The sequence below is a fragment of the Ranitomeya variabilis genome, chromosome 4, assembly GCF_051348905.1.
Source record: "Ranitomeya variabilis isolate aRanVar5 chromosome 4, aRanVar5.hap1, whole genome shotgun sequence".
Taxonomy (NCBI): Eukaryota; Metazoa; Chordata; class Amphibia; order Anura; family Dendrobatidae; genus Ranitomeya; species Ranitomeya variabilis.
In genome coordinates, this window is record NC_135235.1 from 44,181,221 (window position 1) to 44,192,323 (window position 11,103).

The window sequence follows — 11,103 nt, forward strand, 5'->3', positions numbered from 1 at the left end:
CATAACTTAACAAATGCCGACTTTATCATCAGCGCTATACATACTTCATACATGCGCAATTTCTCTCCGTTACTGCATTGATCCTCTGAAGCCAGGTGTATGATCGGAAGTGACGAGGACTTCCCATCATGTGCAGTGTGCCTCTCTTCAGAGGATCATTAAGCCCGGCTTCAGAAGATCAATGCAATGATGGAAATAAGCTGCGCACATGGGTGAGGTATGTGTAGTGCTGGAGATGACACCCGCACTTGTAAGTCATGTTATCAATCCAAAGGAGCGCGATAACATGCTAAGTGGGACAGCTTGTCAGGGGACACTAACACCCCATCGACTAGTCAATGGCCTCATTTACATATCATAAACAGAATTTAGAAATGCTTTTTCTAAAAAATTGTTTATATGTGTAATGTAATACAAGGACTGCTAGGCTGGGAATTTAGCCATATAGACACAAATGCTGGTGGTTCTGGGGGCACGGGGGACCTGACAGGTTCCCTTTAATGACAGCAGTACACATTTGATAGATATCCTATACAAGGTTGTGATTTTCAAAACCTAATCATTTCAATGTTTAATGCCTAAAATTTTCTCTCCCATTGTTCCCTTTACGGTACCGCCAGTCTCCATGCTTCGGATCTTCTTATGGGTGAGCTGAGTCCTTTCCCGTGGTCTCCAAATATAATCCTCACCATTGGTCTGCACCTTATGTCAGTCACATTCTGCACTATTTCTGTAAAAGATAAAACTAATGTAAAATAGAATTTATTAAAAATTAAGAAAAGGAATAAACTATAACATTTAGTAAGCAAGATCTGAAAAACAATGTGACCAACAAAGGTAAAACTCACAATGCATCTCACCATCGGGGAATTGAGGTGTGTCAAAAATGTAGAGAAAAATATTAAACATAGAACAGAAAAAAAAAAAAAGCAATTGGTCTATCCCGTTAAAAATTCAGAATGTGAGCAAATACAATGTTAACTATGCCTGAAGGAAAGAAACAACCTCCCTCGGACTCGCGTACAGGAAAAGGCTTTGATGCAGAGTAACTTCTTTTACCACTGAGAGGCTTATGGCGAATAACGCATTAAAATGAAATACATGGTCACCTGTACATTTCTAAGCTGAACCCTAAGAGGCACATTCTCTATGCAGCAAAGACCCCAGAATGTCCTTTCAATAATAAAGATACGCAGCTCAGACTTCTGTTCTGGCACATAAAAATGCGTTTCCGCTGAGAGTCTACCTGCAGCTATTCTATATATGTTAATTTATCTCCATTGGATTCCATTAAACAAAACATGAAACCAAGACGACTAATTTCTTCGCTTTTTTTATGTGCGTTGCATTTGTAGGTGCCGGTGACTTTAGTCTTTCGGATGATACAGTGCGTAGGTTGGAGTTTGTGACTGATACTGTAGCAAAACAATTTTATTTAAATTGGACAGATTTAGACAAAAGCAGGAACAATAACCAAAGTATGATATCTAAAAAGTATTCTCCAGTGAGATATTCGTAGCTAAATTCTCATCACGAATTCAGATTGGAAAATAGCAGGGAGCATCTTTCTTGATAAAGTGGAGAAGATGAAATATCCAACATTGTTGTGAAGTTAAATCGTATTGCCAATAAAAAGAATTCCCTCCCAAAAAATAGAATTCAATAATTTAAAAAAATCCTAAAATTGCCCAGAATAGAGCAGTATATATTGTACCAAAGGGCAGCATTGAACATGTGGTGTAGATTTTTGAAAAGAGTTCCAACTAAATCTCAAATTTAAAGGCAATCTGTTAGCACTTTTGACCCCTAAATATTGCTGACAGGGGTGTATAGATGAAGGGTAAGGCAGTCCATAGATGGATGGTCATACTTGTTGTATGGCAAAGAAATAGGCGTTTGCATCCAACTCACTCCTCAACCACAAGTGTCCATTGGACACTCTATTAAACTGATGTGTCCAAGGCGCTCTGCACCCGAATGCCTCACAGCCCATCCCCTCATTCGTTACAGCTGTTACTACTAATTAGAAGACGGCTAGAGACATCACTCAAGAGCAACATCACAGCTACACTGCACACATTGATTTATGCAAATTATGTATATGCAAATTAGGTCTAATCCAGGAGAAAGAGTGTTGTCTTTCTAGTGCTAACTATTGGAGGTAGATGCCATATGTTAATAACCAATCCTTCAACAAGCCTTGCAACATGTCAGAGGGCTTAAACAACTTCTTAAATGCAATAATGCCCTTTAGGGAAAAAGGGACAAACCAGAGGCTACTCCAAAAGAAGACAGTTGTTTTTAGGGTTGCAGATGCAAGAACTGATTGGTTACTTCCCATTAGGTGAGCAAAAGCTTTCTTTATTTTCTGGATATGCAAATTGTGTCTTCAGAGAGGAAGAGCACTTGAACTCTAGTGCCACCCATTGGAAGTAGCAATCCTAAAGTTCAATATCGACCCTTTAATGAGCCTTGCTATCTGACTTAGGACAAAAACTAAACCAGGATCTCAATTTGCAGACACATGTTTCGGGGTGTTGCCCCTCTCCAGTGCAAAGTATGAGATTTGATTTGGTTGTATGAGACACTTCTGACTGTTCTAAGGGCAAAGTTTCTCATTGATGAGAGTGACATGCCTGACATGACAGTGTAATGAGGCCATGAAATGCTCCTCTTGGAACTTATATATGCAAATTGTTTCTTTAAAGCGGAAGAGAAGTAGAGCTCTAGTTCCACCTAGCCACCTATTGGAAGTAGCAAGAGCCAATTTCCACCCCATTTTCCCAGGCAGCCTGGCTTATCAAACAACCTAGATCTATTAGCTGTCACCAAATGAGGAAATATTACCCCATTTTTGGAAGATGCTACTCTAAGAGGAAAGGACACATCTGTACAGAGAGACTGTAGAAAAAGTGGTTTCATGCATATTAGAACTGGAGGAGGAATAGATTAAAATGGCGACAAAGTGGTCTGGCACATACGAGGCCAGAGAAGGCAGAGTCTGACATACAGCTCTGACAAAAATTAGGAGGCCACCACATCAAAACCCTGTCATGGGCAGCCCAATCCTCCAGACCTGAACCCCATTGAAAACTTCTGGACTGTAATCAAGAGGATGATGGATAGTCACAAGCCATCAAACAAAGAAGAACTGCTTACATTATTGAGTCAGAAGCAGTGTGAAAGACTGGTGGAAAGCATGCCAAGATGCATGAAAGCTGTGATTAAAAATCATGGTTATTCCACAAAATATTGATTTCTGAACTCTTCCTGAGTTAAAACATTATTATTGTTGTTTCTAAATGATTATGAACTTGTTTTCTTTGCAATATTTGAGGTCTGAAAGTACCATTTGTTTGTTTTTATTTTGACCATTTTTTTGTAAGAAAAAATATACAAAATTTATTGCTTGGAAATTCGGAGACATGTTGTCAGAAGTTTATAGAATAAATGAAAAAAATTGCATTTTACTCAAAAATATACCTATAAAGAGAAAAATCAGACAAATTGAACATTTTGCAGTGGTCTCTTAATTTGTGCCAGAGCTGTATAAAGGAGCTAGTAATGGAGAACAAACAAGGTTGGAGATGTCATGGAGTCCTCTGAAGCATAGGAGGTTGTGTTTTCTCGTGTATAGAAAAGCTAAATGAGGATTAGTCTGGCACAAAGAAGACTTTAGATGGAGTGGTCTTGCACTTAGAAGATGATTGAAGTAGTGGTATGACAAATAAAGAAGCTGAAAAGAGCATTATGACATATAGGAGGAATTATCAGATGCACAATACTATGCAGGTGTGGGAAAAATGCTGCAAGGAATGCTTTAAAAAGTAGAAGTGTTAATAGTTTGTAGTGTATGAATTAACAAAATGCTAAGTAATTGAACAAAAGAAAAATCTAGATCAAAATACCTTCATAACAGCAGGGCACAGAATGGCTGAAGCAAAAGACAGACTTTTCCCTGAAGGGCTGGAGAGCGGCACAATAATAAGTGTCTGACAGAGAGGCATGGTGGAGGGTACTTGAAGGTTTCGGGCTGCATTTCAGCAAATGGAGTTGGGGATTTTATCAGGAAAAATGGTGTCCTCAATAAGGTGAAATACAAGGAATTCTGGAAGTGATGCTATTAGTGATGAGCCAGTATACTCGTTGCTCGGGTTTTCCCGAGCACGCTCGGTTGGTCTCCGAGTATTTGTAACTGCTCGGAGATTTAGTTTTTGTTGCCACAGCTGCATGATTTAGGCTGCTAGCCAGCCTGAGGACTGTGGAGGTTGCCTGGTTGCTAGGGAATCCCCACATGTATTCAGTCTGTCTAACAGTCGCAAATCATGCAGCTGCGGCAAGGAAAACTAAATCTCCGAGCACTAACAGATACTCGGAGATCACCCGAGCTTGCTAGGGAAAACCCGACTAGATGCTATGTCTTAACAGAGCTCTGATCTCAACATCATCCAGCCTGTCTAGGATAACATGAAAGCTTTCTGAAAGACGACATCCACAGAAGATCTGTGGTCTCCAAGATGTTTGGAACAACCTCCCTGCTGAATTACTTCAAAAATTTAGTACAAGTGCCTAGAAGAATTGATGCAGTTTTGAAGGTTAAGGGCAATCGCACCAAATATTTTTGCATTCTTACTTCATTGTAGCAATTTTTCCACACCTACCTAAAGCTTTCACATAGTACCTTTTATAATGTGTCCCAATAATATTTACAGGTCTAGAGGAAATCTGTTGTATTTGCTATAAAGCCAACATTGGATTCGTGATAGCTGCACACCTGGAGATCAGAAATACAGTGAATGATAACTTTAGGTCTATTCGCATCCTGTAGACCACATTGGAAATAAAGCCTGGAGGGTGTCCTCCACATAGAACTTTAGTCTAAGTTTTAAAGTGAGGAAATAACTTCTATCAGTAGGAGTTTAACCAGAAGAGATAAAAGGCTGCGGTATCGGTGAGCACAGCGGAGGTCCATTTTTGTTTAGGAAAAAAAGTGTAACTCTAGATGCATGCCCTAAGGACTTTCAAGTCAAAATCTTGATTAAAAATAGGCAGAGATTTTATAGTGCTGGTGCTATGCTGTGAAATATCAATGAGTACCTTAACAGACTATTGTTTCTTGCTGTTTTATGACACTGAGCATATGGAGGTGACCTCTAGCACAGCAATTTTCAGAATATTTATATGATCTAAGTTGTGCCGGGAAACCAAAACTTATCTTGAGCAAAACTCTGTAAACTATTTCAGTTTTTATACTTTTAGATCTATAGTATCGTAAGGTTTGTCTATTTTTGCTTAGCTTATATGGTATATCGGAATCATAAATTAACCCCTTCACCCCGAAGGGGCCCTAAGTGACAGGGCCAATTTTTGCAATTCTGACCACTGTCACTTTATGAGGTCATAACTCTGAAACACTTCAACGGATCCAGGTGATTCTGACAGTGTTTTCTCGAGACATATTGTACTTTATGATAGTGGTAAAACTTCTTCAATATGACTTGCATTTACTTGTGAAAAAAATTGGAAATTTGTCAAAAATTATGAAAATTTAGCAATTTTCAAATTTTTCATTTTTATGCCCTTAAATTAGAGAGTTATATCACATAATATAGTTAATAAACAACATTTCCCACATGTCTGCTTTACATCAGCACAATTTTGGAAACATAATTTTTTTTGTTAGGGAGTTATAAGGGTTAAAAGTTGACCAGTGATTTCTCTTTTTTGCAACAAAATTTGCAAAACCATTTTTTTTACTGACCACCTCACACTTGAAGTGACTTTGAGGGGTCTATATGACAGAAAATACCCAAAAGTTACACTATTCTAAAAACTACACCCCTCAAGGTACTCAAAACCACATTCAAAAATTTTATTAACCCTTCAGGTGCTTCACAGGAATTTTTGGAATGTTTAAAAAAAATTGAACATTTAACTTTTTTTTTACAAAATTTTTACTTCAGATCCAATTTGTTTTATCTTACCAAGGGTAACAGGAGAAATTGGACCACAAAAGTCGTTGTACAATTTGTCCTGAGTACGCCGATACCCCACATGTTGGGGTAAACCAATGTTTGGGCACATGGCAGAGCTTGGAAGGGAAGGAGCGCCATTTGACTTTTCAATGCAAGATTTGCTGGAATTGAGATCGGAACCCATGTCGCGTTTGGAGAGCCCCTGACGTGCCTAAACAGTAGAAACCCCCCACAAGTGACCCCATTTTGGAAAGAAGACCCCATAAGGAACTTATCTAGATGTGTGGTGAGCACTTTTAACCCCAATTGTTTCACTAAAGTTTAGAATGTAGCGCCGTGAAAATTAAAAAATCATTTTTTCTTTCCACAAAATGATGTTTTAGCCCGCAATTTTTTTCCCCAAGGGTAACAGGAGAAATTGGACCACAAAAGTTGTTGTCCAATTTGTCCTGAGTACGCTGATACACCATACATGGGGGGAAACCACTGTTTGGGCACAAGGCAGAGCTCGGAAGGAAAGAAGTGCCGTTTGAAATGCAGACTTAGATGGATTGGTCTGCAGGCGTCACGTTGCGTTTGCAGAGCCCCTGATGTACCTAAACAGTAGAAACCCCCCACAAGTGACCCCATATTGGAAACTAGACCCCCAAGGAACTTATCTAGATGTGTTGTGAGAACTTTGAACCAACAAGCGTTTCACTACAGTTTATAACGCAGAGCCGTGAAAATAAAAAATATTTTTTTTGCACGAAAATGATATTTTAGCCCCCACATTTTTTTTCCCAAGGGTAACAGGAGAAATTGGACCACAAAAGTTGTTGTCCAATTTGTGCTGAGTACGTTGATACCCCGTATATGGGGGGGAACGACTGTTTGGCGCACGGCAGAGCTCGGAAGGGAAGGAGCACTGTTTTACTTGTTCAAAGCAGAATTGGCTGGAATTGAGATCGGACGCCATGTCGCGTTTGGAGAGCCCCTGATGTGCCTAAACAGTGGAAACCCCCCAATTCTAACTGAAACCCTAACCCCAACCCTAACCCCAGCCCTAAGCCTAGCCCTAACCCCAACCCTAACCCTAGCACTAACCCTAGCCCTAACCCTAACCCTAACCCTAATGGGAAAATGGAAATAAATACATTTTTTAAAATTGTATTATTTTTTCCTAACTAAGGGGGTGATGAAGGGGGGTTTGATTTACTTTTATAGCGTTTTTTGGCAGATTTTTATGATTGGCAGCTGTCACACACTAAAAGACGCTTTTTATTGGAAAAAATAGTTTTTGCATCACCACATTTTGAGACCTATAATTTATCCATATTTTTGTCCACAGAGTCATGTGAGATCTTGTTTTTTGCGGGACGAGTTGACGTTTTTATTGGTATCATTTTCGGGTACATGACATTTTTTGATCGCTTTTTATTCCGATTTTTGGGAGGCGGAATGAACAAAAACCAGCAATTCCTGAAATTCTTTTAGGGGGGCGTTTATAGCGTTCCACGTGTGGTAAAATTGATAAAGCAGCTTTATTCTTCAGGTCAGTACAATTACAGCGATACCTCATTTATATAATTTTTTTATGTTTTGGCGCTTTTACACAATAAAAACTATTTTATATAAAAAAAAATAATTGTTTTTGCATTGCTTTATTCTGAGAGCTGTAACTTTTTTATTTTTCTGCTGATTATGCTGTATTGCGGCTTTTTTATTGCGGGACAAGATGACGTTTTCAGCGGTACCATGGTTATTTATATCCGTCTTTTTGATCGCGTGGTATTCCACTTTTTGTTCGCTGTATGATAATAAAACGTTGTTTTTTGCCTTGTTTTTTTTTTTTGCGGTGTTCACTGAAGGGGTTAACTAGTGGGATAGTTTTATAGAGCGGGTCGTTACGGACGCGGCGATAGCAAATATGCGTACTTTTATTGTTTTTTTTAATTTACTTAAATAAATGGATTTACTGGGAAATGTTTTTTTTTTCCTTTATTTGGGGATTTTTTTTTTTTTTACTTTCTACTATTGTCCCAGGGTGGGACATCACTGTATTACATCAGATCGTTGATCTGACAGTGTGCATAGCACTCTATCAGATCAACGATCTGACAGGCAACTTCAGGAGGCTTTCCGGCGCCTGCTCTCAGCAGCTCTTGCAGGCGCCGGCAAGCCAGGTCATTTTATCTCATCGCGTTGCTCCGGTGGGAGAGCGCAGGGAGCCCCCGTCCCTGCACGATCCCCCTCTATGCCGCTGTCACTACTGACAGCGGCATCAGAGGGGTTAAATGCCCGCGATCGGCGCTAGCGCCGATCATGGGCATTGCTGCGGGGTCATATACAGCTGACACCCGATCACCGCGGTGCTCAGCGTGAGACCGCGGTGATCGATGCGCCGTACTAGTACTGCGGCTGGCACAAATGCAGTGTCGGCAGCGCAGTACTAGTACGGCGCATGTCGCGAAGGGGTTAAAAGCATATGCATAATATTTGTATTAGTTTTATTTTCTGATGGTATATTTTTATATTGTATTTTACATGGTTATGGAGGCAGCCATCTCGCCTTAGGTACTGCAAAAGTGGTTCTAGAGATTTGCGTTACTGTAGACATCAAAGCATAACTTTAAAATGTATACAGTGGTGTTAGGGTAGGTTCCCACAACTGCATAAAAAATTGTTCATAGTTTTATGGAGAACAGTGGGATGATTTTCTTCTCACTTATCCATGTGCAATGCCGTTTTTTACAACAGCAGCTATTAAAGGGGTTGTCCACTACTAGGAAAGTTCCTTCTTAAACTAAATGTTCTGCCCGACAAAATAATAAAGCCTATACTCTCTTCCCATGCTGGCTCCGAATTTTTTGGATTCAATTACTCATTTTTACAGTACTACGTGCTCTGTGATCCAGAAAAAATGTTTTAACGCTTTTTTTTTGTTTTATATGCCACATAAATGTACCACAAAGTACGTAATACTGTATAGGTGAGAAACTTAACCCAACAAAATTTTTAATGATTTTTTTTGAGTTTTATATATCACAGAAATGTACCCCAGAAGACGAAATACTAATTTTTTAAACGCTTTGTGAGAGTGTTATACAGTATATCACAGAAATGTACCACAGAATAGTGTATGGATGAGAATTGTAATCCAGCTAAATTTTGTAACTCTTTGTGGGAGGGTTATATATCACAGAACCCATGTTAGGGTTGGCTGATTGCACTAAATAGATTAAATGAAAAATTGCAATTGCAACCCAGGGTCCACCATGCTGAGATGTGAAACTGCAGCTAATGTGAACAATTGCGGAGTATGCAGTGAGCAATTGCTACCTGACACTGAGTTACACATCACTCAGTGAACAGCACTCGAAGTAGTATCACTCGCACACAGTAACAAAACTGATGCTCAGTAATAGAGCTGTATCACTCACACACAGTAATGATGCAGTTGCTCTGCAATAGAGCTGTGTCACTCGCACACAGTAATGGAGCAGATGCTCTGCTGTAAAGCTGTGCCACTTGCACACAGTAACGGAGCAGATGCTCTGCAATAGAGCTGTGTCACTCGCACACAGTAACAAAAGATATGATGCTAGACATGATCCCTGTTAACTTCACAGAGGATCAAAGCCCACTAACGGAGCAGGTAGCACGCTGTAGTTGAACAGTCAGCAACAGCACTTAAAACAACTCCTCTCCGGAGGTACCGGAATTCTAGTGGCTATTCGCCAGCCCTGAATCCATACAACCAAACTCCTCAGCTGACCCTGAGCACATACTGACACAGACCACACTGTTGCAAAGCACATACACACATGAAAATAGGTTGATACTGGCGCACCGGTGTGTGCCTCTGAGAACCTTTTATACATAAAGCTCAAGTCCAGTCGGACAGGACTTTGCCCGTGGACCAATCCGAAGCTGCCACAACACCAGAGCAGCTGACGACTGACCACCAATGAGACGTTGCCACATCATGAGCATGCTCAGTAGGGTGATCTCTGGACTTAGTCTTCAGAGTGTTCACTCGTCGCTGCCTACCACTGGTTACCATAGGCTTGGCTGAAGAGCCAGCAGTAACCAGATAAATAGCACGAACCTGAGCAAGATGCTGAGACCGACATCTATGCTCAGCAGCACCTGCAGCAGTAAAAGCAGAATGGGAGACTGCAGGCAAGGCTTGGGATTTAACCTGTGCAGCGGGAGAATCCCAGCGCCTATAACCCCATAATACTGTATGGCTGAGAAATTTAAGCCTGCAAATTTTTTTAAGGAAAAAAAAATTGTAGTCAACTCACCTGTCCTGCAGTGCTTCCCTATGTTCACAGCTCGCATGGAAAGGGTTGAGCAGCCAGTCGTGAAGCAAATGAAGGGTAAATTGAATCCAGCGAGCAGTAGAATCCACTAAAAATCCATTAAATACAATGGTGTCACACAAAAAAAATGTAAAAAAGCAGCACATTATAGCAGTATACTCATTATGCAGCGTTATAACCTACATGTTTCGACAATTGTCTTAAGGTACCGTCACACTAAGCGACGCTGCAGCGATAGCGACAGCAATGCCGATCGCTGCAGCGTCGCTGTGTGGTCGCTGGAGAGCTGTCACACAGACCGCTCTCCAGCGACCAGCGATGCCGAGGTCCCCGGGTAACCAGGGTAAACATCGGGTTGCTAAGCGCAGGGCCGCGCTTAGTAACCCGATGTTTACCCTGGTTACCAGCGTAAAAGTTAAAAAAACAAACAGTACATGCTCACCTGCGCGTCCCCCAGCCTCTGCATCCTGACGCTGACTGAGCTCCGGCCCTAACAGCAGAGCGGTGACGTCACCGCTGTTGCTTTCACTTTCAGTTTAGGGCCGGCGCTTTAGTGTCAGGAAGCAGAGGCTGGGGGACGCGCAGGTGAGTATGTACTGTTTGTTTTTTTAACTTTTACGCTGGTAACCAGGGTAAACATCGGGTTACTAAGCGCGGCCCTGCGCTTAGTAACCCGATGTTTACCCTGGTTACCAGTGTAAAATATCGCTGGTATCGTCGCTTTTGCTGTCAAACACGGCGATACACGGCGACCTAGCGACCAAATAATGTGCAGACCTTCTAGCAGCGACCAGCAATTTCACAGCGGGATCCAGATCGCT